General features: G+C 48.9%; 1 protein-coding gene across 1 annotated transcript in view; it reads right to left on the bottom strand.

Annotated features, from left to right (window-relative positions):
• Nucleotides 1-24,719, bottom strand: part of VOPP1 (VOPP1 WW domain binding protein) — a 65,153-nt gene that overhangs the window by 30,244 nt on the left and 10,190 nt on the right. The window lies entirely within an intron of this gene.

Here is a 24,719-nt window from a genome sequence, read left to right as displayed (position 1 = left end):
GAAAATTCGCGTAGAACATTGGTCAGCCCTCCGTCCCCACAGATCGTGTAATGCTGTCGTATTTACCATGGAAAACAATTCAGTTATAAGTGGATCAATGCAGTTCAAGCCTACATTGTTCAAGGGTCCACTGTCTTCCAAAAGCCACATTCAAGTCGTTGACTCCCCAGTGGGCACCTATGTCTGCCAGACTCCGTGAGGCAGAACTGACCTGACGCATCCGCGGGGGCCCTGCCCTTGCTCATTCCCAGGGAGGAGAAAGATGGAAGAGGGGGACAAGAAGGGACTTCCCTGTGCTTTCCAAGGAAGTTGATGCAGAACTTTCTGGAGGGGAGGGCAGGGCAGAGCAGGTGCGATGCCACCCTGGAGGCTTCAGTATCTCAAACACCTGACAAGTAAGAGGAAGCCAGTGGAACCAACTGCAAGTGAGCGCTCCAAGCAGAAACGCTCTGACCTAGCTGAGCAAGGCTCTTCTAAAATTACTCCACTCTAAAAATACACAACTTCCTGGGCTTCCCTGGTGGTGCAGTGGTTGAGAGTCCACCTGCTGATGCAGGGGACACGGGTTCGTGCCCCGGTCCGGGAAGATCCCACATGCCGCGGAGCGGCTGGGCCCGTGAGCCATGGCCGCTAAGCCTGCGTGTCCTGAGTCTGTGCACCGCAACGGGAGAGGCCGCAACAGTGAGAGGCCCGCATACCGCAAAATAAATGAATGAATGAATGAATGAATGAATGAATGAATTAAATACACAACTTCCTACCTCCATGATCCATGTTCATCGTTCCCTACCAGCAGGAAAAGGCACAGTGAAAACAAAGCTTTCTTTGGGCAAGGCAGGGACGAACTGTCTTGTCCAGCCCCTACCCCCGCGGGAGTATGATGATGCCCTCCTGCCGCAGTCTGCCTGACAGCTGTAGAAGTTCAGAAACAGACCCCAAATCTACTACAGAATGCCAAGGGAGAGGTGAGTTCAAATGTTATGTGTTGGCCTTCCCTGGTGGCGCAGTGGTTAAGAATCCGCCTGCCAATGCAGGGGACACGGGTTCGAGCCCTGGTCCGGGAAGATCCCGCATGCCGAGGAACAACTAAGCCCATGTGCCACAACTACTGAGCCTGTGCTCTAGAGCCCGCGAGCCACAACTACTGAAGCCTGCACGCGTAGAGCCCGTGCTCTGCAACAAGAGAAGCCATGACAATGAGAAGCCTGTGCACCACAACAAAGAGTAGACCCCGCTCGCCGCAACTAGAGAAAGCCCACACGCAGCAACGAAGACCCAACACAGCCAAATAAATAAATTAATAAAAAAAATGTTATGTGTTATGCTGGCTAAATTAGATGAGCTATGAAAAGAGCATGAAACATGGGATTTAAAAAAATATATATGCTTTAAGACACTCAGAAGCACATTCAGGCAGCCTGAAGAGACCCAGTTTTATTAATGGAAAATGAGTTTAATTTAGACTAGGTTAGCTCTTGTCCAGTTCAAGAAATGAAGTTCAGACAGCTGAAGAAATCAATTTATTTTGGCAAGGAAGAGCAATTTCAGGTCTCTGCCCTAAATTACAACTCATTTCACTAGAGTGTTCTACGATAAACTGAGAAACTGGGTCTCATTTCCAGGTGGCATTTCCAACGTCTCTTCTTCATTCTCCATCACCACTAGAGACAGACACACTTTCTTGGAATTTGACACTCAAGTTCCACACACAGTCAAGAAACGGTGTCCCTGATGCCAGTCCCGAAGCTCAGGACACCAGAGCCCAAGTCCAAAACCCCTCCCTTGGACTTCCCTGGTGGCACAGTGGTTAAGAATCCGCCTGCCAATGCAGGGGACACGGGTTCCGAGCCCTGGTCCGGGAAGATCCCACATGCTGCAGAGCAACGAAGCCCGTGCGCCACAACTACTGAGCCTGTGCTCTAGAGCCCAAGTGCCACAACTACTGAGCCCACGTGCCTAGTGCCCGTACTCTGCAACAAGAGAAGCCACCGCAAGGAAGACCCAACGCAGCCAAAATTAAATAAATTAAAAAAAAAAAAACCTCCCTTCCTGCTGCCCTGGCCACCCCAAAAGGCATCTCAATGGAGACTCAGGGCAACGGCCCCATATTTTTTTTTAAATCCACTCTCCCCGGCCCAAAGAGATTCCCTAAGTGCCATCACGGAGCTCCTACACAGGCCACCACTTTGCCAGGAGTGACCCCATGGAGGAAGCGGGGATTAACGCTCACACGAAACTTACAAGAACACCCTCTCCTCCTGGGCATTCAGATGCCAAGGTCACTAGCTCCACCCACGCTCGCTCAGACCTCCCACAATCTCTTCCCAGCGTTTGCTGGGGTATCCAGGAACTCCATTGGTGCTTGTTGGTTACTCTTGCTCAGTTCTTTGCTGATAACCTTTCACCATTTTTCACTAAGCCACTCAAATAAGACCAATTTTTAAAGTATTAACCCCGTTTGTTCCTTTATTAAAGATTCTCTTAAGAAAATGTTGCGGCCATATTTCCTGAGACAGAAGAGAAAAATCTCTTTTAAACTGAGCTGCCTAGAAGTTAAGTTCTTGAAATTTGCTAATATCCAGGCAACGTCTTCACTACTTTTGGACGTTGGACTTTGACAACAGCTTTCCTGGAAGGAATGTCGATACTGTAGCAACACGTATATATGGTACCTCACAAAAGTTAACACATTATTATATCATTTTAGAGCTGGATAATAGGAAGAACACAAGTCACACTTCATTAATCAACTGAAAAACACTGAATGAGGACTGGGGAGCTCTGATCCTTTCCATTGCTGAGCCTCTCCTCCAGTAAACGCTGGTTAACTGCACACCGGTGTCAAAGTTGGTTTGCACAGCATCCGAGAGGCCTCGTGTTAAAAATGGAGATTAGGTTCCACAGGTAGGAAGTGCAGAGGGAGATTCCTGCTGGAAACCACCCAGGATGAAGAGCCAGTTCCTGCCAAGTGAAAGTCCACCAGCAGAGCCACAGTTAGCCTACTGATTCCAATTTCCAAATCAGCATAAACACCAGGATTCAGGGCGGAGCCAGACAGCTGGAACTTTGCAGATGTGGTCAAAATGGGAGTTTGTAAAGGATGAGTGAGGGGGGGCTTTCCAGAATACTGCCCAACAATGCTGGGCTGTCAGAGGCAACCCCATAGGCAGGCAGATGGCAGCATGGGGAAAAGCAGACAGAGGCACTGTGCCAGGTTCCATGGCACAGGGGCCCGGATGAATCCACCCCATAGAGGAAGGATGGATTAAAGCCTAGAAAACTGGGTTCCAATCCTGACTGCCACTCACCAGCCATGTCGCCAGTTAGTCTGGATCTCAGCTTCCTTACTTCTAAAACAGGACAGATAGGTGCTTTGTGTCCACCGAGAGGGGTGGGATAGGGCGGGTGGGAAGGAGACGCAAGAGGGAGGAGATATGGGGATGTATGTTTATGTACAGCTGATTCACTTTGTTATAAAGCAGAAACTAACACACCATTGTAAAGCAATTATACTCCAATAAAGATGTTATAAAAAACAATAAATAAATAAAACAGGACAAACTCTCCTCCTTGCTGAATAATAAATAAATAAAACAGGACAGACTCTCCTCCTTGCTGAATGTATAAGATGGCTTTATGAAGTAACTGAGACCGCATATATCTAAATGTCTGGCCAGACCAGGGGTATAGCTCACTAAATGCCACAGCCACAGTTAGCAACTCTATCCCGAAATGTGCACCCTGAAGCCAGCTTTCTCAATTCTCTAGAACAAATGACTTCCAAGGCTCATTTTTCCCGTGATCATCTATCATTTAAGCAGAAGCCATGCTTCCGAACCTCTTGAGAACAAAGATTCTAAAGATGTAATACCTTACATTTTGGAAAACTCTGTGGTATGCAGTTTTCCAAAATCTCCCTAAAAACAATAAGCCCCTCTCCAAAAAGACTTTGAAAAGTAAATAAGGGGAAAACAAAAATCAATTTCAGGGTTTTAAAAGTAGCTCTATGCATTCTGCAAAGATACTACCGTGATTTCTCAAAAACTGACCATCTACTGAAACAGAAAATACACTTGTTAGGAGAGGTCAGGTCGGCTACTTTCTGTCACTGACTGGGCGTCCACAGTAGCCAGGATGCTCTACCAGGTTCCGGGCAAACGGCCGGCCTTCAAAGAGCTCATGATGTGTCTAGTGCCAGCACTAATAGCACAACCATCTATTTCCTGAAGACAGTGTAAAGAGTAGCAACATACAATTTATAAACTATTCACAAAGCAGAATCTGTGGAACTGTGAGAGAACATCTAGTGTGAGGAGAAATCCAAGTGAGGGAATCTAAGCTTTAAACTGGAAAGGCCTGTAAGACACCTGTACTCAGGGAAGAATCCCAGTGGTCTGTTACTGAAGGACTAGGATATCTATAAATGTAGTGAAGCCCTCCTAAATATAGTTACCCAGTTAGCCAAGATCTAAATAAGCCCCAAAGAACAAATCCTTGCTAATCCCAAACAATAATCCTCATATTGACATAAATTATTCTACATCTATCTCTACTGCCTATAGGAAGAACCAGGATGCCACTGTTTAATAAAATAGTACAGGGCTTCCCTGGTGGCGCAGTGGTTGAGAGTCCGCCTGCCGATGCAGGGGACACGGGTTCGTGCCCCGGTCTGGGAAGATCCCACATGCCGTGGAGCAGCTGGGCCCGTGAGCCATGAGCCTGCGCGTCCGGAGCCTGTGCTCCGCTATGGGAGAGGCCAAAATGGTGAGAGGCCTGCGTACCGTGGAAAAAAAAAAAAAGATGTAGTTCATTAGTAATCAAATAAATGTAAATTATAATAGTATGGATTTATATATCAAATTATTTAATGAAAAAGAAAAAGACCTAGTATCTACAGTTGATGGGGGCATGAAGGAAAATACGTATCACATAATACTGTTGGGAGTATAAATGTAATGTCTCAGGAGGACAATTTTTCAACATATGTCAAAAAACCTTTGAAATGTACATAACTTAAACAGGGTTATTAACATTAATCTCAAGGAAATAATATTAACAATTGTGAAAAAATGTTATTAATAAAAATTGGAAATAACCAAAATTTTCAGAATATGGGTTTGGCTAACAATATTACAACACATCCAAAAGACATTGTAGAGAAGCATACAATAGCACGGGAATATTTTGCTAAGAAAAATAAAGTCAGTAAAATAGTATATCTAAGATAGTATATTTTTGTTATAAATCATAGGAGAGAGAAAATAATATGAAAAGATATATTTCAAAATACTGATGATAAATGTCACTTTAAAAAGCAGATCATTTGTGGTCCAATACAGAATACGAGAGTGGATATAAAGAGATATTGAAATTAAGGAAATATAATTGGTTGACAAAAGTGAACATTATACAACTAGGAATTAAATAAGAAGTAACAGATAAGCAAAGTTTGTTTAAAAGAATATACAAAGCTAGAGGGGGTTACTGAAACAAATACTCACGTAGTCAGTAATTAAAACTGTATTTATAAAAATTTTAACATCATGGAAAATGCTCATTTTATGCAGTCGGTCTTAAACACATTATACATACTTGATTTTAACAATATAAAAATAAATATTAATGTATATTCATAGGAAAAAGAATGGGACTATAGATAAGCTTAACTTTACAGTGTTCTTTTTGGACAGTGTGATTTCTTTTGGGTTACTTTACAAACATCTCTCTGTTGAGTCTTAAGTTCCTCTAACAATAATCAGAAGCTGTTGTGGTAACAACAGGCACATAACCCTAAATTAGTGCAAAAGACAGGATCCCCTGAAGCACTCAAAACAGGCATGCAGCGCTCCTGTTCGCCTGAACACAAGAGTTCCGAAAAACACGTTATTTTTTTAACGTAATTATCAATAGAAAGCATAATTTATGAGACTGTCATGTCACCCAAGTTCTAGCTCAACACGAGGTTTAATTTATATACCACTGTGTTGGAAAAGCCACACTCCTCTTGTGCTTCTCTCACACGATGACCACACTCACAACACGTCTGATGCCCAATGTGCGTGGGCTTCCCCCTCACCAAGCAATGCTCCGACACCAGCCGGGGGTCCTACAATTCACCTCCATCTGACACTACCTGGAGATGGCGTCAGAGCCCACAGGTCAAGGGCTTAGTCCCCCAAGCCTGCCCTACTCCCCTCCCCTCTCAGATGCCAATCGCAAGTCCAGGTTGTCACCTGTGCTTCTGACCAGCCAGCTATAGATTGGAGGTTCCCACGACCCCCTCCTTGGGTTCCGTTAATTTGCTAAAGCAGCTCACAGAACTCATGGACATTTTACTCACTAGATCACTGGTTTATTGTAAAGGGATATAACTCAGGAGCAGCCAGATGGAAGCAATGCATAGGGCAAGGTCTAGGGGAGGGGAAGGGCACAGTTTCCATGCTCTCTGTGCACCACTCTTCCTGAATCTCCACGTGTTCACCCTGGAAGCCTGTGAACCCCATGCTTTTGGGATTTTCTGGAGGCTTCATTACACAGGCATGATGAAATAATTGGCCATTGGTAAACAGATTCAATCTCCCGCTCTTGTCCCTTCCTCTGGAGATCCGGGGGTGGACTGAAAGTTCCACCTCTAATCACATGGCTGGTTCCCCTGGAAGCAGCCCCCATCCTTAGACTACCTACGGGCTTTCCAAAATTCACTCCCTTAACCTAACAACAGACACCTTTAGAGGGATATACATTTCTCACTATAAGTCACAAAATCACAACCATAAAAGTCATTCATTTTCTTTCTTTTCTTTCTTTTGGGGGGCCTGAGCTGCACAGCTTGTGGGATCTTAGTTCCCTGACCAGGGATTGAACCCAGGCCCTCGGCAGTGAAAGCATGGAGTCCTAACCACTGGACCGCCAGGGAGTTCCTAAAAGTCACCCATTTTCAGTGCACGGCTTGCTGAGTTTTAGAAATTTACGCAGCTGTGCATTCAGCACCACAATCAACTTTTAGAACATTTCCATCCCCCGCAAAAGTTCTCTCATTTCCTTCTGCAGTCAAGTCCAGCTCCCACTGCAGCCCAGGCAACACTAACCATTTCTCTATCTCTATAGCTCTGCCTTTTCTACAAGGTTCAATTAAATAAGAATCATACAACTTATAGTCTTTTACGTCTGCATATGTCCATCAATCTTGCATTTATCAGCAGTTCACTCCTTTTCAGTGCTAAATAGTATTCTATTGAATGGATACACCACAATTTGTTTATCCATTCATTTGGGTTGTTTCCTCGTTTTGGCTACTATGAATACGGCTGCTGCGAACATTTACATGCAGGTCTTTGTGTGGACATGTGTCTACATTTCTTGGGTAGATACCTAGGAGTGGAAGTGTTGGGTCAGGTGGCAACTCTACATTTAACTTTTTGAGGAACCTCCTGTTTTCCAGGCAGCTGCACTATTTTACATTCCCACCAGCAATGTATGAGGTTCCAGTTTCTCCACATTAATCATCTGGTATTGTACTGGTATCCCACTGTGGTTTTAACTGGCATTTCCCTAATAACGAGGTAGAGCATCTGTTCACGCCAGCTCAATTGTAAGGTTAAAAATACCAGCCGCCATTTATGGAGAACCTATTATCCTCCAGGGGCTTTTCATATGAAATCTCATTCAACAGCGTAACAACCCTGGGAATTAGGCAGCTTATGTACTTACAGATGGGTAAACTAAGTACCGGAGAGGTGAATTAACTTGGCCAAGGTAACACAGAAGCAAGCAGAAAGTTGGGTTTGAATGAGGTCAGTCGATTTCTAACGTCTGTGCACTTTCTCTGGCGGTGTATAGATGTTGCCGTTTCCTGCGCCACAATAATGCATAATCTCATTCTCTGGGATGTCTGACACCTCTCCCACAAGGAGTCAGAATGAGGTTTATTTTAGGCATCATTTCACTGTCTAGAAGAAAACTAAAATGACAATTGAAACCACACGGAAGAGCCCACCTCCATCTCCTTTTACGGGTTATCAGGGGTTATACTTCAGCTATCTCAACTACCAATTACTGCATCTCTGAGAGCAAAATCAAAACAAAGGTGCTCAGAATGGCTGACCTGCCATGAACAACCACAAACCAAGGGGGCCCAAAGCCCGTCTTAGAGGCAAACCACAAAACAACCCCTCGTGCCCTTAGAAGAGAGTTCTTAGCTACTAAAAATACTCAGAGGTGCAACTGTGGGGCACAAAACAACATGAAATGAATGCGTGGGCTGCAGCCAAAAGGGTTTACGTGAGAAATTTTCCAAATGCCCCCAAACATAATTCATTCAGAAACTGACGACTAGGAGATTTAATTAGAATGATCTGAAAGCAGGGACAACAGGTGGAAATAGCAGAGCTACTGTTATTTGCTGGCAACAAACGAGTATCATCAACCTTGGCTATGGGCTCAATTCCAACAAAAGCACTGAAGAAAGACCAGACCTTCAATACTCTCCCTAAGGGCCTAGTCCAGGAAAGGCACCCCTTTCAGTGGCACTGCCCAGAGCTCAAGAGCTGCAATGTGAAAGGGCCAACAGAGCAGCTCTGCAACCGCGGGCCGGGGGGCAGGGGACACGCTGCTTTAATGACCTCACGGGAAGTGAGTGAGAATGTGAGAAAGATCTGTGGTTTCCAACCATATCACAGTCTCCCCAAATGGGATAACAGATATATACTGAGCCTGAGTCTTTACCAGCAGACCCAAAACTTAACCACCAGAGGAGAAAATAGCAACTTCTCTACTTGTGTGGAGAGGAATGCCTCGAAAGATTACCAACATTTTGAGAGCAAAAATGCCAAAGAGTAGGTAAGGATTCCCTAACTTAGGTTGTGTACTGCCCTCCCTATTCGATTTATATTTTGGAAGGAATGTGTGTCGGATTGTGTGATGACAGATAGGTTTCTAAAAGTCTGGATTCTAACTGTAAAGAGGACACGAGAGTGAAAAGAGCTGAGATTTGACGTGGCTCCCCGTGGTCAGAGGCGATGTGACCTACCCCTCACCCTGGGGCAGGAACCTGCAGCCCTTTGCTTGTGCCCCGCAAGTGCCGTCCTGTGCCCTGTTCTTCCTACAGCTTCGACTTACCAGGTGCATCCCCATGCCGACTCCACAGCAGCCGCCATGCCTCCTTCAGGTCTCAGCTTAAACATGAAGTTCCTCCTAGATCTGAATCTACCCGGGAGGACTCTGCTGAACTGACCACCCCGGTGCCATCTGAGCCCCATGCGTGCATCTCCTGGACTCTCGTCTCTCCAGGAAATATACGAGTGCAGTGCTTGGTGTTATCCGCTGTCACCACCCTTGCCCCCCCTAAACAGGAGGGCAGGGACACATCGGCATGACCTCACACTTGGCCCTTGCAGGCATATGGTGCATAATATATGAGTTTAAAAAGTGAAAGGAAGGGCTTCCCTGGTGGCGCAGTGGTTGAGAGTCCGCCTGCCGATGCAGGGGACACGGGTTCGTGCCCCTATCCCGGAAGATCCCACATGCCGCGGAGCGGCTGGGCCCGCGAGCCATGGCCGCGGAGCCTGTGTGTCCGGAGCCTGTGCTCCGCAACGGGAGAGGCCACAGCAGTGAGAGGCCCGCGTACAGCAAAAAAAAAAAAAAAAAAAAAAAAGTGAAAGGAAATATGCCCTGAAACAGTCCAGGGCACGTAGTCTGAACGACCTGCTTGCCCACATCTGACAGCGGCTACACTCAACTGATCTCATGGGGACATCACCCTCTTGATGCTCTGTTTTGGGTGCCACCTCACCTTTTCTCCTACAGAGGAGGTGGGCTGGGGTGGGCTGGGGGAAAACACCCACAGGGAGGAGGACAGCAGAACTCAGGTCAAAAAGGAAAGCAATTCTTTAAGTATCGTAGACAGCCATGGCTTTCCGCCCAATGCCGCACATTTCTGGAAGAATGTCAGCAAACTTCTTATAGCGCTGTCTCCTAGCTCTGTCAGCTATCACTTCTAATAGCTGTCACTGTGTCCTGCTTTTTAAAATCTGTGACGGAGATTGTTTTGTATGGCTTTTTTTTTTTTCCTTAGGGAACGGGGGATGGAGAGAGAAGAGGAAGACCGTCTGGAGGTAAAAAAGCAAATGCAAGCAGATGACAAATTCCACTGGTGGACTCAGCTTCAATTCTCATGCAATTTTCTCCTGTGCGGTCCTGGCAAGGAAAAGGTCCTGCAACAGTTACCTGCAGCACGTGCCGATTCTACCCCCGGGGCGGGCAGCTGTTTGGGAAGCTGGGGCTGCCCACAGCCTCACGCTGCATCTCTGCCTCCGTCTGTCATTCAGAGTCTGATGTTCAGTATTGCCCCCAACTGGCTTTCTGCTTCTGAGTTTGCTCTGCAGTTTCCCCAAGTCTGACCTCAAGTCCCCCACATTTCTCCAGTGTGGCCCTCTTGCGGGTGGTCCCGAGCACAACACATGCCAGAATGCAACACTGTGCAGGGTTCTCTACTGAGTCAGGGACCTCTCTCTACCTGCTGCCTGGCACCTTGACCCCGTGCCTGCTGGAACCTCACGCTGGCATCCCAGCAGAGAGCCTCCACCGCCTCTGGCCCCTCGGGCTGCTAGCTGCGAGCAGCAGCACCGGCCAAGACAGCACTGCATCCCGCCAGGGCCAGCTCCTCCCCGTGCACCTGGTCAGCGAGCCTGGTCCGGGGCCGGGAGATGAAGAGCGAGCGTGTGTGGGCTTGCCCATAGTAAAGGAGGGGATGAGGGAGACGAGGAGAGGCAGGTGGAGACCAGTGGGGACAGGAGAGCAGGGCCCCAGGCTGGGCAGGCCCAGGGCCGCTCCTGCACCCTCAGCAGCCCACACGACCTCCTGCACCCCGGGAGGCCAGGCTCGGGGCGCTGCTGGCACTGCACCTGCCTCCCTCCCTTCTCACGAGGCTTTACAAGGCTCAGGTGGCTACATAGGGCTCTGCAGAGGACAACCCAGAGGGAAGGAGAGCAAGCACACCCACTCCCTGCTTGCGGTTCTCCAGTGAAGCCCCATTCATTGCACTCTTTTCTTCTTTCCTGGAGGTCACAAAACCCTTCCTTCTGAATATAATTTGATCCTAGACAGGACTGCATACATACGGAACAAGCAAAAGTGCTGGGGCTCAGAGAGCCTGGCCTGTACCGGTCTCCCCAGAAACCCTGAAAATGCCTCACTGACAGATTAAACTCCAGACAACCAGGGAAGGTCCTGGCCACGGCCCCCAACGCGCTAGAGCTCCAGTCTCTGCCACTCCATAGCCACCTTCCATCCCCTGCCATCCACCTGCCTCTAGATGGCAAGCTCCTGAAGGCAGGTCTAGATCTTCTTTATCTCCACCTGCAATGCTCTTCCCTGGAGTCCGCATGGTTTGGAGCCAGGCTCAGCGTTGCGTGGATGAAAATTTCCTGAACTTTCAGAAAAGGAGATGTTAGTTTTCTCCTTGGGGCTCTAAATTTTACTAAAATCATTAGCACAAAAAGTTGCACTTGCATTATCTTATTTGGTCCTAAAAGTGTTGTATGAATGGGCAGGCTGCTGAGGCTGGAGGCATGCTTAGCGTGGGGTGGGCCGTCCCATGCTGTGATCAGGGGGCACTGTCCCTCTTACATCAGGGAGCGCGTGGCGCCCACCCAGCGGCCGGTGTGAGGCTGTCTCCAAGTGCCTGTGTGCTTCCCCTGGGAGGCCCACTCCTTCACACCCCTGCCCACCCACTGCTGGGGTGCACTCCTCCCGCAGACCAGGCGCCTCGGGAGTTTAGGGGTCCTGTCACATCCGCCCTGTGACCGCCAGTGTCTGGCCCAGGGCAGGGGTTCAGGAAACGCTGTTGTGGAAATGCTCACGTATCCTCCTCCTCCTCCTCTGCCCGCTCAGAAGTTTTCATTTGATTTGACTAAAACACACTGCAGTTTGGACCCCGGCCCTGCTCGCTTTCCAGTTCACACCGAGGCGACCCTCAGCGCAGCAAGGACAGACAACTTGAAAGCCCAATGTGCTGTGAGGGCTGCTGAGGGAACAGAGAGGGACGAGATCCCGGCGCGTCTCCAAAAGACGGGCGAGAGTGATGGGAAAGCACATGGCAGTGCAGGACTGAGGAGTTAGACTGATGTGGAAACAGAACACGGCTGGTGGAGGACACCGGCCGGGGTGCCGGGGAGAGTGACGACAGGGCAGCAGTTCTGACGACTGTGGGGCAGGGCGTCAGCAGCAGGAGAGGCACGCTTCCCCCCAACCCCCATCCCGGGTCAATGCAGGCACACCACGCTGCTCCCCGCAAGACGGGAAATGCACTAACTCCCCACAACTTTCACAGAAAGTGAACAGAATAGAATTCGGACAGTGTGAAATCCATAGCTCTTGCAGCAGAACTGCGGACGGAGGCAGGAGAACTGGTGGCAGAACTGGATTTAAAGTTGTGTCTGGGCTTCCCTGGTGGCGCAGTGGTTGAGAGTCTGCCTGCCGATGCAGGGTACACGGGTTCGTGCCCCGGCCCGGGAGGATCCCACATGCCACGGAGCAGCTAGGCCCATGAGCCATGGCCGATGAGCCTGCGCGTCTGGAGCCTGTGCTCTGCAAAGGGAGGGGCCACAGCAGTGAGAGGCACGCGTCCCGCCATCAATCAATCAATCAATCAATCAAGTTGTGTCTAAGGAGATTGGAGGGTTTAATAGAAACTCCAAGTAGTCAGAAACTTGTGGAGGGAGGGGACTGGCCATTTTCTGACAGCCGACCGAATGTCGATGGTGAGTCAAAGACCCTTCCACCTAACCCTGTCTCATTCCCTAACCGGGAAGGGCTGTCAGGACCCTCTTCTGGAGCCAGCTGGACCTGTGGGGAGAAAGGCTGCTCCCGCATAGTCAATCTGCGTGCCCTGAGCACCCATAGTGCTCAGCAAAGCCATGAAAGACAAGCCACGCACCTCTTTCAAGCCTCTCTAAGGTGAGGCAGCTAGCTCAGCTGGCACTTTCACTCGCACGTCATGCCTCAGGATGCTTCCACTATGAGAAAACCGAGGGACTTCCCTGGTGGGCCAGTGGCTAAGACTCGGCGCTCCCAATGCAGCGGGCCTGGGTTCGATCCCTGGTCAGGGAGCTAGATCCCACATGCTGCAGCTAAGAGTTAGTTAGCGTGCCGCAACTCAAGATCCCACGTGCGAGAACGAAGATCCTGCGGGTCGCAACTAAGACCCGGTATAGCCAAATAAATAAATATTTAAAAAGAAAGAAACTCGACAGGAACCAAACCCAGCAGGGAACAGCGATCAGGCCATCTGCTTTTGAGCAAGTAGAGGCATACTGCAAGTCAGACAAAGTAACCTCACGTTCGAGTTCTGGGGAAGATAAGTACAATATCTGAACAACACTCTTCTTTCTGAGAAGAGACGCCCAAACTTTGCGCCAGGCTTCGGCAATCTCAGCCATCTGACGTACGACCACCTGAATAGATAAGGATATCCTGTGTTCAGTTCAGCATCACCCTGGGTGCCAGGAAAGACACAGAGCAAAGAAGCACAGTCAGTGGCTGGCCCACAGTTACCTGCCATTGACAGGCCACACGAACAAAACCAATTACAGATCGACCATAAATAAAACGCAGACTCCGCTCATATCCTCATCCAGTAAATGCAGACAATAACATCTCCCTCACTGAGGGTATTATAAAGACTCTATGAGGGCTTCCCTGGTGGCGCAGTGGTTGAGAGTCCTCCTGCTGATGCAAGTGACACGGGTTCGTGCCCCGGTCCGGAAGGATCCCACATGCCGCGGAGCAGCTAGGCCCGTGAGCCATGGCCGCTGAGCCTGTGCGTCCGGAGCCTGTGCTCTGCAACGGGAGAGGCCACGACAGTGAGAGGCCTGTGTACCGCAAAAATAAATAAATAAATAAATAAATAAAATAATAATAATAAATAAACCAGCTACATATAGCAAACATCATTTATAATCAGTATAAGCTGTGAACATGGCTTCTAGCAAAGAAGGTACCGGGTGAGACCAGGTGACGAGCCCCTGGTGCTGTGGGGGAGGAGCTCGCCCACCTGCCGGCGCCCGGCCAGGGCCTCCCGCCAGCCCCAGCACGGCTGATGCGCATGGGTGCCGTCCACACTGTGTCCTTTCCTGCTCCCACCTTCTGGCCAGGTGGGCATAGCTGACTTTACCCACAGAGAAATGCAGGTATGATGACACCCTGGTGTGACTGGAAAAATAAAACATACATGACTGCGGCTGGAGTCCCAGCTTGTGGGCCGCAGCGGTTACATGTCCGACAGAGCTCGGGGTGGCTGTGCCCCTATTCTGCTTCCCAGGCCCCTGAGAAGCCCCCCACGTGGGTTTGTGTTAGTTGTACCCCCTCCCAGGAGTGCCCCAGGTTGAGAATGGTTACATAGAGAGAACCTGGAAAGAAAAGGGAAAGGCAGGCAGGAAGCTAGGGTAACACTGAGCTAAGCCTAAATTCAACATGGAATCCTGCAACAGGAAAATACACAAGTGGAAAAACTAGCGAAATTCAAATAAAGCCAGAAGTTTAATTAATCGTAACATTATCAATGTAGGTTTTGGGGGGATTTTTTTTTGCGGTACGCGGGCCTCTCACTGCTGTGGCCTCTCCCGTTGCGGAGCACAGGCTCCGGACGCGCAGGCTCAGCGGCCATGGCTCACGGGCCCAGCCGCTCCGTGGCATGTGGGATCTTCCCGGACCGGGGCATGAACCCGTGTCCCCTGCATCGGCAGGCGGACTCTCAACCACTGCGCCACCAGGGAAGCCCCTAGGTTTGTTTTTTTTAAGCAAATATAGTGTGGCAATATCGGATGTGAAATTAGTGGAAAATGGGTAAGAGGTATACAGGAACTCTACATTAGCTTTGCAACTTTTCTATAAATCTAAACTCTTTTCAAAGTTAAAAGCTGACTAAAAATATACATATTGTGCCCAAAACAAATAGACAACAACAATGTCAACAAAACCTGAACTAAGGCTCCTGGCTTTCAAGCCCAAAGAGCAGAGGCGGGCAGGATGGGGAAGGACTGCTCCGGGTGACGGTCCCTCAAGCCTCACCCTGAGGCTTCATTCATCCTGAGCATGAGGGGAAGCCGCTGGGACACGGGCTGATGGGCAGGCCTCGGGGTACAGACGAGCGAACCCGCATGTGAGCACAGAAGTGAGCTCAGCGAGTCAGGTCTCCTGACCCACAGGATGCCAACTGTCCAGCGTGGCAGGAGGCTGGGCCCTTCATAATCCCTCTGACCTGGATTTCAGCAGCCCCAGGTCAGTTGTAAGGACACAGGGACAGCTGCACAGCCCTAGGAAGCAGAGCTGGGTGTTGGTGCGCTGGGTATTTTTCCAATCCTCTCAGCTAATGCCTACTAACTTTCCTGTCAAACCCTGCCCCTGCTCTGAGGCTGGGGAGCAAGACACAGAGACTCCAGGGATTTCACAAATAGAATCCCGCAGGAGGACGGCCACCCCCTCCCCCGGAAGCCCGAAGAGGAGGAGGGGAGCCCAAGTGACCTCTGAGGCTCTTTCTAACTGTCATGCCACATGGAGTACTGAGGCAGGGCATTTTGGCTAATCTTTTCTTTTTTTTTTTTTTTTTTTTTGCGGTATGCGGGCCTCTCACTGTTGTGGCCTCTCCCGTTGCGGAGCACAGGCTCCGGACACGCAGGCTCAGAGGCCATGGCTCACGGGCCCAGCCGCCCCGCGGCATGTGGGATCCTCCCGGACCGGGGCACGAACCCGTGTCCCCTGCATCGGCAGGTGGACTCTCAACCACTGCGCCACCAGGGAAGCCCATGGCTAATCTTATAGTGAAGTCCTGTTCTTCTGCGACATATAAGGACAGGGATCAGTAACTTATACTTAAGTCTCTGCGTACCAATAAATCTTGCCAGCTTCTTGGGAGTTACAGAACCATGTAAACTCGAGAAACAGCAGGAAAGTTCCTTTACAGAGACCTCTGAACACCCAGAACTAAATGCACCAATCATTCAAGCCCTTACTGGAAGCTGAGCTGAGAATGGTCACCTCCAACTAGCCACCCACGGATGTGTTTTGTTTGGCCCACAGCAGTTTTAAGATAAGGAAACTTTACAGAAAAAGCTAGATTTTCAGCTTTTTGTGACAAATCCAAAGCCCTGTCCACAATCACCCAGACCTTGAGTGGTATCTCCTGTCTCCCTCCCCCCACCCCCCGCCAACATGCCTTTCACGTGACGAGACTGCTCTGGATCACCACCTTCCTTCCCATTACTTGGGATGAGATGAAGCTAGGAGTAAACGAAATATGAGGAAAAGCTGGCAAATATTATGGGTTCTGCAACAGGTACTACAGGATAATGAAAAAACAGCATCTCCAATAACCAACAAGATGTACAATCTCAGGAGGGAGAGAGGGGCATCTTGTTTTATCACCGTTTATGTCTCGAAACAGCCTGGAGTGACGACAGTGGGGCTGGTCACCTGGAGATACAGGGCTGGTGTCAGCACTGGAGGAGGGTCATGTGAGGTCCTGCCTGGCAGGGAGAAGGCACATCTGAGAGGTTTCCCAGCCGACAACGGACAGTCCAGGCAGCTGGAGACCAGGTATTCCAAATGGACCCTAAATTACCTAAAGGCTTGATAAAGGAGACAGGACTAACTCATCATAAACCATTCCTAAGCATTACAAACACCCAGGCTCTTAAAGTAAAGGCCCATTTCTACAGACGTCGGGGGACAAGAAGGTTAGCAAGGGGCCCAAGTCTTTTACCATCTGCCTTTCCCTCAGGGCAAGTGGCCCTCAGGTCAGGCATCCATACTCCACGGAACAGGAGCCTTGGTGATATGGCTTAATTTCTACGAAAACCCCCAAATCTGTGACTCATCTGGACAAAAGCTGAGAAAGGCAGTGACCCTCAAACATCATTTTTGCAACTGGGACAGAACCAGAGCCCCATGTTCTTAGAGACCTTCTCACTTTTCCCACCCTTAGAAACACTCTGCTCTGCCGTCACGTCCTCCCCAGGGGGACTGGTAGAGGCAGGGCTGCACTGGCGGACACTCTGCACTGAACACTTACCCTGAAGACAGAACAAAAAGAGGAAGCATATGCTGACGCGTGCAAGGCTGTATCTACTTCCTTTACCCCAAACGCTACATTCTAAACAGACACATACCCAACTATATGAAGAACACTTTGCCTGCTTTCCAGACAAGAGAATGTGGAACTATTCTAAAAGAAATCCCCCTTTTTTATAGAAATCCCATATATTTAAAACCTTCCACTTCCATCCTTTCTGAAGGAAAAAATGGTGCTCTCAAATCAGGAAAAGGCTCATTTTCACCCACTCCCATCAGGGTAACTGCAGGGACCGACTGCCCTAACCAGGAAAACAGTCCCTGGGTCATCCACATCAAGACTGGGCTGCTTTCCAGGATGCTCCCAGAGCCCAGGTCCCTGAAGACCACAGGGCCAGGGTCAAGGGGCCAGAACAGCCGAGCAGAATGAAGGAGGACACCGGAAAACACGGTGCTTGGGAGAGAGCACAGCATCAGTCCAAGAACTCCCGGAAGAATCCCACTTCCTAGTAACTCAGTCCAACCCAACACCAGCCAAGAGGCCAATCTACCTGGCCTGACAGCCGGGACAAAAGGGTGGACTCTTGGTCCGCCTCCGAGAGGACATCAGCCAACACCCAGTGAACACACACATGTGCTAGTGTCTTAAACCTCTGCGTCTTGTAACATGGGGAAAATGTATTTTTGTTCAAATAAGCAAACATATAATATTTGACCCTGTAGTCATATACACTGTGGGAGGGAGCATAAATTTGGCTTAAAAAGTAAACTTTCGGGGCTTCCCTGGTGGCGCAGTGGTTGAGAGTCCGCCTGCCGATGCAGAGGACGCAGGTTCGTGCCCTGGTCCGGGAGGATCCCACATGCCACGGAGCGGCTGCGCCCGTGAGCCATGGCCGCTGAGCCTGCGCATCCGGAGCCTGTGCTCCACAACAGGAGAGGCCACAACAGTGAGAGGCCCGCGTACCGCAAAAAAAAAAAAAAAAAAAAAAGTAAACTTCCTGTAAGTCAGTCTGGTAAGACCTATCAGATGCCTTTAAATCTGTCAATAGGGAGTTCCCTGGCGGTCCAGTGGTTAAGACTTCACCTTCCAAAGCAGGGGGTGCAGGCTCGATCTCTGGTCAGGGAGCTAAGATCCCACATGCCTTGCAGTCAAAAAACCAAAACATAAAACAGAAGCAATATTGTAACAAATTCAATAAAGATTTTAAAAATAGTCTACTTCGGGGTCGTTCCTGGTGGCCCAGTGGTTAAGAATCCGCCTGCCAATGCAGGGGACACAGGTTTAAGCCCTGGTCCAGGAAGACCCCACATGCCGCAGAGCAACTAAGCCCATGCACCACAACTACTGAGCCTGGGCTCTAGAGCTTGTGAGCCACAACTACTGAGCCTGAGCGCCACAACTACTGAAGCCCACGTGACTAGAGCCCATGCTGCACAACAAGAGAAGCCACCACAGTGAGAAGCACGCACACTGCAAGGAAGAGTAGCCCCCGCTTGCCGCAAGTAGAGAAAGCCCATGCGCAGCAACAAAGACCCAACACAGCCAAAAATAAATAAATAAATTAATTAATTTAAAAAAATCGTCCACTTCATTCTTTTTTTTTTAAATTTATTTGTTTTTGGCTGCGTTGAGTCTTTGCTGCTGCGCGTGGGCTTTCCCTAGTTGCGGTGAGCAGAGGCTACTCTTTGTTGCAGTGCGCAGGCTTCTCACTGCGGTGGCTTCTCTTGCTGAGGAGCACGGGCTCTAGAGCGCGAGCTCAGTAGTTGTGGTGCACGGGCTTAGTTGCTCCGCGGCATGTGGGATCTTCCCGGACCAGCACTCGAACCCGTGTCCCCTGCATTGGCAGGCAGATTCTTAACCACTGCGCCACCAGGGAAGCCCTCCACTTCATTCATTAAAAAAAAAATCTGTCAATGAGTTCTGGTCTGGTTATCCCATTTCTAGAAATCTATCTTTAAAAAATATCCAAAATGCACAAAGATGCTTATCTTAGGATTCTTAAAACACAGGAAAATGGGGAACAAGCTAAATATTCAACATCAGGAGAATGGATGAGTCAATCAATAGTGACATCATGAAGTACTATACAGCTACTACAATGTTTACAGGTAATTTAAAACGGAATGGAAGTGATCATGACAGGAGAATACAAAACTTTATGCATGTTATGACCACTGTATGAAGAATGCAAAGAAAATGGCTGGAAGGAAAACGTCATTCGACATTGACAGCTTCTGTCCTGGTGAATTATGAGACATGGTTTTGTTTCTTTGTGTATTTCTCTACTTTAAAATTATTCCATGATTAGAATGCATTAGTTTTATTTTCATAATAAACATAGCAATGTTTTAACTATGAAGTTGGAAAGTCAGAGATTACACTGGCTTGAGGCATCAGGACAGGCTTCCCGGGGGGGGAGGCTGTATTTGAAGCGAAAACAGAAAGACAAGGAGAGAGGGCGTTCCCAGAGTGGGGAACAGCGCCACCAGAAGCAAAGGGACAGGTTCTTCTGTGGAAACACTGATCACTCCAGTTTGGTTGGCAAATTACCTACAAATTTCCTAGTGGGCTGAAACAGCCCAAGACGTGTTCTGTGCCAAGATGTGTTCTGAGCACACCTCATATCTCAAAGGTCAATTTTCCCATCCAAGCGAACGTCTAAAGTGCACAAAAATAAATGGAGAAGGGTCATCTTATTCATTCCTCCCAAGGGAAGCCCTGAGTGGGGAGGGGTCCACGAGGCGGAGGAAGAGGGCTTGGATTCCCTTTGGTACAGGAAGAAGGCAAACGGAAACATAGTGAAGGAGGGAATGGAAGCTGGAGCAGGAGGACAATACAAAGTGGGTGCTGAACTGATAAAGGGCGGAGAGGTGGAGGGACAGCGCTGGAAGGCAAGTCAGAGACCAGCGACACAGGATGAAGGCCATGGTGGGACCTGCTGCCGTCGAGGCCTGGGCCTTCTGCTGGTTTTTAACAAGCATTGCATGGGTAAGGCGGTCCATTAAAGGACTAGATGAGACGGAAAAACACGAGCGACTTTTGGATTTAGGAACAGCAAGGAGAGAAGTTAGGTGACTTCAAAAGCTCTGCACAAAACGCCCCTCCCCACAAGAAGCTTAAATTGCCTTCACAGACTGTTCTCTTCACACTGTCTCTAGAAATGGGGTGGCAAATATTTTCCTTCCCACCTTAAATTGAATGGCTGTCCCTATCAGAAAGCATAAGACATTTTAAGGACACAAGGCACGGTCTACTAAATGTCTGTTACCTGGTAGACCTTCACACTCACACACCCCCGGCAAGACGTGCACGAGTTCCCCTGGGTTACAAATGAAGTCCAGGAAAGCTAAGCAAAACGCCCCAAAACAAAATGCTAGAAGTCAGTTTAAAACTCAAGTCTGACTGGCTCCAAAGTTGCCCTTTTCCTACCACATTACATCACCTCCCAAAACTGGGGGAGACCTCAGGTCATGGAGTCTGATCTACCAGGCAGCTGATGGAGATTCACTCACAGAAGAAAGTGATAAGACAGCCAGTGGAGCCCTGTTCTCCCAGGAGAATGTCCAAGTGCCAACTGTGCTAAACTCAGAAAGCTGACAGAACACTGGGAAGAAGAGACACAGGATTCCCTAGACTGTACCCTTGAACCCAAAGAAAAAAGTACACACGGCACTGGCTGCAAAGTGCTGATGAATCATGACATACTTTAGGAAAGACATGCGACCAAGACCTGCGCCTCACACTAGTCAAAGTCAGGGCGGAGCTCTCTGTCTGGGTGTCAATGTTGCTACAGCAAAAAAGACAAACGCTTGACAACATAATTACAACTGTCAATCTTCCTACGAGGAATTAAACTTGGAAACCATTCAGGGAGCAACAATAGGTACAGCAGTTAACTGCATCTCATAACCTTATTCCCAGTGTGTGTTACACTGCCAGGAGGTTATTGCTGGAAAGGAACCATCGTTCATCTGTCGTACCGGCTAATTTTAAATTTTGAATTCAGATTTTTTTTTTTTTTCGCAAAAAGGAGAGGTTTGGGGGAAAGTTTTTTTTTTTTTTTTTTTTTTTTTTGCAGTACGCGGGCCTCTCACTGTTGTGGCCTCTCCCATTGCGGAGCACAGGCTCCGGACGCGCAGGCTCAGCGGCCATGGCTCATGGGCCCAGCCGCTCTGCGGCATGTGGGATCTTCCCGGACTGGGGCACGAACCCGTGTCCCCTGCATCAGCAAGCGGACTCTCAACCACTGCGCCACCAGGGAAGCCCTGGGGGAAAGTTTTTAATGCCTCTAGTCCCTAGCAACTATAGTTCCACCACCTAGCAGAATTTAATGGGGATATATTTTCATTTCCACTTTTGCACCACTTGGGAGGAAGAGTCAGGGCAGGGCTGGTGGCATTCTCACCAGTGAAAAATCTTTGTAAGAGGCCTGCTTTTAAAGTGAGGGAAATAGAAGACTAGCCTGGGGGAGCCAGAGGCTGTTTACCTATAACATAGACCCTAAGACAAGGTTCCTAGGCTTGGCTGTAAGCGCCAATTCACCTCCTGCCAGACAAACAATATTTAGATTACAGACCTAGGCCTAAAGATTGTGGTTTTGCTTTAAATATTTCCCAGAACAAAACCAGTGAGACACACTGGGGCTCCCCTCAGCCCTACCAGACGCCCCCAGTCCCTATCCTCAACCCCAGCAGCTCCATCCCTGCACAAACCACAGCTGCTTAGGTCATTCATCACCACGTAAGAAGCCCTCCCAAACTCTGATTCCACTGGTATCACCGTGCTCTGTGTCACACACACACACACACACACACTCACTCACACTCTTCCTAAGCCGCACAGCCAGGCATCGTTTCCTTCCAGACCCTGGAGCCTCACAGCAGGGCTGCTCCCAAGTCTGTCCTGGTCGGCACACTGCACAACACAGTGGGTGCCATTTAGAAAGACTCTGCTCTGACAGGCATATCCTGGTTGCATCTTAGCAACGCTGCCCACCCTGTTCAAAATTTACAATCTTGGATCTCTTTCCCTCCAACCCGTTGTGATTTCCAAAAAGTGAACCCTTATCCAGAACTGTGATCACGGGTAAAGAGAGGCGAGGCAGAGAGAACGAGCCATTGAGAGGCCCTCCTCCCCCATTTACTGCTGACGGGACAGGCTCTCAAACTCGTACAGTGATCAGTTCATTCTCGTAAGATAAAAACACACTTAAAAATGTGCAACGTCTGCTGCTTCACTCTTAAGACACAGCACCTGGTCAGGGCAAGGGCGTGGAGTCAGCAAGGCTTGGGACAGGACAGAAACACCACACATCACCTAAGGAATGGACGGGGCACGGATGGGCACTTTGAACTAAGCTAAGGGTGGGTGAAATTTTAGATTCATTCATGGATTTCAAATAAGCAAGTGACAGCTTGGGTTAGGGTTTCAAGAGATAACACAGGCAGAAGGAAGAGGGCCGTCCACAGGGAGAACAGCCAGGACTGAGGCAGACACACAGGACAGAGGCCTGAGAGAGGTGCGTTCTAGAACCTTGGTCAGAGAATGCAGAGGGGGCGGGGCTGGAGTGGCCCAGGTTTCTGGAGCAGCCTCCTGGCTGGGTGGCGTGGCCACTGACCAAGATGAAAACCAACGGGGGGCCACTTGGAGAAAGGATGGGCTCTGTTTCAGATATGGGGTCTGAGAGATTTCTATGAGACAACTGGATCAATAAGGGCTGTCACTCAGCAGGGAATTCTTGGGCTAGAAACATAGATTCTGGAGACACTGGCATAAATACTGTGATTGAAGATTGAGATGTGAATGAGATTCCTCGAGATCTTTCAGAGAATGAGAAGAGGAGGAGGTGCTCAACCAAGCCTGGAAGACGTGAGCATCAAAGGTGCAGACGAGAGGTCGGGACGGGGATGGTGAAAGAAGAGCCCCTGAGGAGGGATGCTGCTGTGTGCTGGGAAGAAGAGCTTCATGAAGACGTGCTGCTTCCAGGTTGGCCCATTACACTGAAACATGCTTGTAAGCCAAAGGACGATCCACCTGAGACTTAAGGTACACAGAGAAATACACCTTTAACAAGTCTTTTAAAAAAGTATCAGCCTGTCTGCAGACTTGGGAGAAGTAGCAAAAAAAAAAGGGAAGGAAAGCAGTGAAATGTGGGGCTGGGATAGAAGGTGAGGGTGCGGGGGATTGAGCAAGGCGGGGGCCTGTGTCGACACCCCCTCACCCGTCAGCGCTGCTGCCCCCTCCCTTCTCCCCGGCTCAAACCCCAGCCCTTGAAGGACAACAGGTATAACAGATGCTGACTTGCAACAATCACTAATCTTTAGTGCCTCAGTTTCCCCCACACGGGAAAGCTGAAAAGAAAGCTCCTACCATCTTCTTTGACTGCACACATGACCTTTTAATAAATCACTTAACTTCTCAACCTTAGTTTTGCACCCTGTAAAGTGGAGTGACGACATTTACAAGGTTCCCGTGGGGAACACAAGTAAGGCACACAACTAAAACGGTGCGCTGCACACTGAGTGTAGATGAGATCCGGCTCTTACGGGTGGGAGCGCCATCTTAGTCCAGTGTATTGGTTCCAGGTGGCCCTTTCCCTAAGTGTCCAAGTAGCAAAAGCTAAGTACGGGCCCCTCACCTCCCTGCCCCATACCTCATTATTAAATACAGTCGTAGTGGCTAATTATTTTCACAGGAGTGGCGTGCCTTTGGCTGAGAACATAATTCTTTATAATGCATTTTAAAAAAGAAAACCAGGGCTTCCCTGGTGGCGCAGTGGTTGAGAGTCCGCTTGCCGATGCAGGGGACACGGGTTCGTGCCCCAGTCCAGGAAGATCCCACATGCCGTGGAGCGGCTGGGCCCATATGGCCACTGAGCCTGAGCGTCCGGAGCCTGTGCTCTGCAACGGGAGAGACCACGGCAGTGAGAGGCCTGCATACAGCAAAAAAAAAAAAAAAAAGACTATGGCACCAGGGGAGAGTGTGATGGAGCTCAATCCCAAACTCAAAAAGGACAAGTGGGGATTTACAGCCAAGGAGCAGAGTGAAGGAGTCAAGGGACAGAAAATCACTAAGAGGACATATCAAGGAGAGGGGCATCCTTGCTAAGTTGGTTTAACAGAATTCTTGCTGAAGGCAGGTCAACGTAATCGCATATCAAGGATGGGGGATAATTTAGCAAGATTCTTGCTAAACATGGGTCAGTGCAGACAGGCGAAGAAGGCCAGGGAGAGGCCCAGTCAAGAAGACAGCGCAGAGGAACCTCACTGAAGTTCCGTCAAGGAGACTTCCTTTGTCAACACACCCTTTACACCTCAGGTGCTCTCAAATTCTTCGCTTTTAATTAAATTGAAAAAGGACCTGATCATAGTTTACTGTGAGATTTGGGCACATTACTCAGAAGAAGTTCAATATGAAACTTCTTCCATTTCTACCAGTGATACATGATCCAACTGAAAAAATAAAATCCTCCCCCAGCTCACTCAGAAAATTACTGCCAGTAAACTTTTCTGTTTACTAATATTCAGTTTGTAATATACTTACAGTGTTTCCATCAAATGTGTAATAACTGTAATGATAGCTCTGTTAGTAAATTTTTAATCTCTTAATCATTTATCTGAGGAAACGTTTTAAAAATTAACTCGATACATATTTT

Source organism: Mesoplodon bidens (genome assembly GCF_964165515.1).
Source record: "Mesoplodon bidens genome assembly, chromosome: 9".
Lineage (NCBI taxonomy): Eukaryota > Metazoa > Chordata > Mammalia > Artiodactyla > Ziphiidae > Mesoplodon > Mesoplodon bidens.
Note: the sequence above shows the minus strand (reverse complement) of the source record. Positions and strands in the feature narration are given on the sequence as shown.